This window comes from Lactuca saligna, chromosome 6, assembly GCF_052625555.1.
Source record: "Lactuca saligna cultivar CGN05327 chromosome 6, ASM5262555v1, whole genome shotgun sequence".
Taxonomy (NCBI): domain Eukaryota; kingdom Viridiplantae; phylum Streptophyta; class Magnoliopsida; order Asterales; family Asteraceae; genus Lactuca; species Lactuca saligna.
Window position 1 is genome coordinate 181,707,679 of NC_136422.1, and position 5,556 is coordinate 181,713,234.

Genomic DNA, 5,556 nt, shown 5'->3' on the forward strand with positions numbered 1-5,556 from the left:
TTCATGTTTATTTTTTTGTTAATATTAAAAGTGAAAATAGGTCATAATGGAAGTCTTTAGTCACCGAATCACCGTGTTTGGTTTTATATTATACATGAATAAATAGAAAATTCGGTGCATTTTTCTTGACATGGTTTTAGTCCTTGACTTTTGTGGTTTAGCAACTTAAGCCCTCCAAGGGTTTTACACATGACTTTGGTCCGTGACTTTTATGGTTTGACAACGTAAATTCTCCTAAATTTCTCTTGCTACCAAAAGAGTTCGTCTTCTTAAGTCCATTGCTAACACCACAACGCACAACATGTAAAACCCTAGTTCCTACTAAAACATTTGACTTCACTCTATGTATGCCTTATTTTATTTCAAAAGATAACTTCATTTATTTTTCTACTTTAGTTTCTCCCTACAAAGCATAGGCTTCGTTTTAATGCATAGTTTTTTTTCTTCGAACGACAGGCACTCCAAGGTTGGATGTTCTCGGATTCAAACCTTAGGTTAGGTGGTGTACTCCCAACATTCCTCTCACTTTTACTCCGCCACATGTGATGACATCATTTTCCTATACTCTCCCTTTATTCTCTTTAATCTAAGAAATGGTCTTATTTCATTTTCTCTTATTTTCCTTTTAATTTAAGCAAAATTTTTGTACTATAACTTAAGAAATAAGTGAAATTAATATATATATATATATATATATATATATATATATATATATATATATATATATATATATATATATATATATATCTTAATAAATACAAAGTTAATAAAAATGGAAATATTTCACTACATAAAAATAAGAGTTACATAATAAAAATAAAAATAAACAAAAATAAAACATAAGAATAAGTAAAATACTACATCAGACCGAATCATTGTCTGAATCCTCACCTGAATTATCATCCAGATCCTTGTCAAATAATTCCAAATCTCTATGTGTATCCTCATACAAATCATCGCCAACGAGATGTACGTTAGCTCTATAAATATGCTCCACCAAATTAGTATGAAGGTTCTTATTAGTATCACATTCATGTACACCCCTTCTGTTTGTCCTGTGTTTTGGTGTACCGATATCTACTCTTTCGAAGGATGGGCGAATTTTTATTTTCATCATAGTGATATGGATTTTCTATCATCTTTTAAAATTGTATTATGTAATATGATGCATGCATACATTATACTTAGCAACATTCTAGGATCATATGATCGCGTTGATAGTTTGAGTATCTTCCAATGCCTCTTAATTATACCAAATGCTCATTTCATATCCTTCCTAATTCCTTATTAGGAAATCTTAAGTTTTAATCATTGATCATTATTTGAACATGTTAATAATTTAACAAATAAAGATAACTCTGATGGGTTTTGAGCATATATACATTCCTATGTGATAATGCAACCCTAATTGCTTTGGATCTAAGTTTTTCTCTACTGAACATACAAATATGAACACTAAAGCAATAACCCTATAGACTAGCATACAATTTCAATTTTCATGTATAAACTAGGGTTAGATAATTACCTCACTTGTTATGTAGTAATAACAAGAACCACCTTGACTCTTCAAAGCTTAGCGCCCTAAGTGTTGCAGCTCTAATGGAGCCACCACAAACACCCAATGCAAAGGAAGACTTGGAGAGAGGTGAAAATCAGCTACGCTAGGGTTTCTTAAGCTTAGGGCCGAAATTTCAAGAGGTGTAGGGATTTATATAGTTGGGTAGGCTGTTAGGGTTTTTCGATAAAACAAAGACCAACTAAGGCCAATTGTGTGAAGTGTCAGTCTTGATTAGAATCCGCACTAACTCTTGAATATATGTTTGTCAACTAAGGTTCCTTGACAAAATGAATCTTATATGTCAAGAGTTCAATGGGAGTCTGAAGGATCTTGAAAGTTTCAAGAACTAATCAAGGGTAAACCTATTGTTAAACACTAACACACGACTTGAGGTTTGTAACATATCGTGTTGACATATTCTTGTTTCTGTGCTCATTCCAGTTAAAGTTGACTATGCATGTGAGTTCTATGAGTTCTCAATTGTTTGCATAAGGCAAGAAATTAGAAGCAATGGTAAGCCCTTATGTTGCTAGGTGGCAAGAAATTAAGATTGAACAAGTTCAATCCATATGAGTTTGGATTTTTCACTAACCTTGTCTTGTGATTATGGTTATGACAAATTCACATGGATAGGAACACATACACCATAAAATCTAAGTGTCATAAGGTTTCTTTCCAAATCATGAAAATGATTGTGAGGAAACGCTTTCACTAAGTAGATTTTAAGGAGATAGCAATTGTGTTATTTTCATTCTCAAGTTCGATTATGAATTACGACATCCCTCTTCAAAGTTCGATTTGTGAGAAATGGCAAAAGGTCTAAACATTTGAGACTTATCGTTGTAAGTTCTAGAATTGTTAAGACACACATGTGAGTTATCTAAGGAAAGGTGTATGAGTTTAAGAAGCCTAGATAAAGTTTTATCGAAGCATCCTATATAAAAAATCTAAACTTTGGAAATGAAAGTCAATAAGTATTGATTTTTAGAAGTCTAGTTGATTTCAGGGTACATGTCAAAGCTAGTGGGAGCATTAGTGTTATGCTCGTAAGATAATAATAATGCTTGTGGGAGCATAATTATTATGGTATGTAACATCCTAATTTCCGAGACCAAAAATTTCATTTTTGAATTAATGATTTATAAAACATTTTACCAAAACATTGTCACTAAAACAACACCTTAAAAAATCATAATGTTGTGTCCCAACCCATCACATCAAAAGTAGTGAAAATCATAGTACAATCCCAGAAACCCAACGCAGAAACCATATGTGTGTGATGTGCTGCAATATCGCCGACTCCTTACCCTTCGACGAAAAGGTACCTGAAACCAAAACTTAAACTACAATCAAAAAGCTTAGTGAGTTCCCCCATCATACCACATAAAATATCATATCATCGGTATCTTTCAACCGGTAACTGTCATCGGTATCTTTCAACCGGTATTCGTCATCGGTATCTTTCAACCGGTACCTGTCATCATTCTCTTTCTGTTGGATTAGGTGTCTAAGTTCAGAACTATTATGGGATGTACTTGACCCGATGAGCATGGTCCATTTGGGTTGCATGGCATCATGCATTTAGATCAACTAAAATGAGAGAAATAACACATATAGTTTATTAATATATTATAAGTTCTAATATATTAATAATAATATTATTTAATTAGTATTAATCAAGAATTAATCTAGAATTAATTAAGTGATCATAAGGAGACGAATTAAATATATGGGTTGATTGTGTAAATCATTCATACTTGTATAGTGGACTAGATGCTCCATGGATTATCAAGTTGGGATAAGGTCCATAGGATGCTCCATGAGAGTTACAAACCTATGGTATGTTTTCTTACTATCTTTTATGATTAAAATTTCCCTTGTATGCTAGATAGGTTAAGAACCTTGCAAAATCAATTTTGCATGTATCATAGATAAAACATAGATCCAAGGTTTCTAGGGTTGCATGTACACCATAGGAGTGTTAGAATACTCAAAACCCATCAGTGCTATCAGAACTTGATGCTACATGTTTTTCCAAAAATTGAAATTTCACATTTGGTTGCTCACCACAACGTGGCAGTATGTACCACGACATGGTGATCCCCTTGTATGCAGAATTTCGGGGTTTTGCATGGAATTGGATGAGGATCATTATCCTAAACTGTTTTTGAACCTTAAAACCTGTTTTTGATGTGGTAATAACTATGCTAATCCAATTTCAAAAGTTATTATCAAAATTTCAAGTTTTATATGGTTTATTTATGATTCTTGAAATTGCTGATCTGCATGTTCATGAACTTATGAGCTTAGAAGATCATAGGAATAATTTGTAACTTCCTTGTTAGTTTAATTCTTGATCATTATGTGTTTAATGGAATCCATAATTTTTCCTCAAGCTATGGATTACCTAAAGTCATTTTTTTAAAGTCCATTATTAAACACACAGGTTATATAAAATGAAAAGTCACTCATTTTATTACATCATTAACTCATAAGTTATGAAAGATGAAAAGTTTTGAAAGTTACAAAACTTTCCCTCAAGTTTTGGAACATATAAAGTCATTTTTAATACTTTAGTTCTAACCCCTAGATTTTTAAAAGTTAAAACTCAGCCCTTATACTTTATAATATTATAAGTTTATATATATATATATATATATATATATATATATATATATATATATATATATATATGTATTTATATGTATGTATGTATAAGAGCAAGTCGTCTTACCATTAGTAAGCCTCATTCACGAAGTTGGTCTATAAGGGGGTATAAGGTTACTGCCTATATAATGGCAGTTTAATGGGTGTCCACTCTCACCCACTGCTTCCTTGACTGGTGGAGTGTCGTTAGCCAAACGGGTAGGCGAGGACTATAATTCTCCCTGCATTAAAAGTATTAATACCCATCTTCGTTACTTAGGAAAATGTGAATTGGTGCTAACCCATGAAATTACACTTTGCACTTTGCTTAAGTCGGTTAATGGAGCATGTGTGGTTAACCGGCACACTAGCTTGATTTAACAAGGTAGGTAAAGGGTAACTTAATGTTTATCATAGTATTAGTGGAGTGTGTGTGGTTAACCGACACATCGTTTGAGGGGTAAGAATTAACGGTACCAACTATATTTGCATGGTTATTAATACCTTGTTTTGTGATCCTCGACATCCCAGTCACAAAACCTGAAGGGTACACTCGAGGTTGAAACATGCCATTGAAAGTTCAATGAATCTCAAAAGATCTAGGAGTTTCAAATCCAATTAAAACCTAATAATTTATTTCGTTTTTCATGGTGGAAATTGGTGAATCGTTATTTACCTACCATTAAATATTTTATAGCCTGGATTACGACATCCCTCTTCCAAGTTTTAAAATATTGTGCTGGGTCCTAGCCTTAATATTTCATATTGGGTGTTTTATTAATGATTTAAATCAACTAACTTGAATTTCTCCCTTTGTAGATGTCTGGTTCAGACAAAAATGATCTTCCTAATCTTATAGAACAAGCTTTCCTAATGAAGAAGACTTCTTGATTTTGGCTCATGGAAATCATACTTATCTTCCTCATCCTCCTATAATTATTATCCTTGACCCACAAGCTCAAAGACTTGAAAAGTTCAAAATCACTCAAGCCCTGCTTACAATGAAACATGAATATGGAAGACCTGTGTGTACTAATGTCTTAGGAATGAAGTCACACATTGACAGGTTGAGAATGTTGGGTATCATTGTCCCAAGGAAGTTGGCTATTAACTGGGTCCTTTAGTCACTTCTTGAGTCATATAGAAAGTTTATTAAAGACTATTATGTGACAGATCACGACATGACCCTATTAGATCTTTCTTAGTTTCTTATTACTGCTAAATCAAAAATGATTTGGCACAATAGTCAAGCAAATATGGCTGGAAGGTCTACCTCTCAAACTTTCATGGACATGGACAATGGTAACATTGGAAGTCCAAAAAAACTTTCTCTTCCAATTGGAAAGGGATCT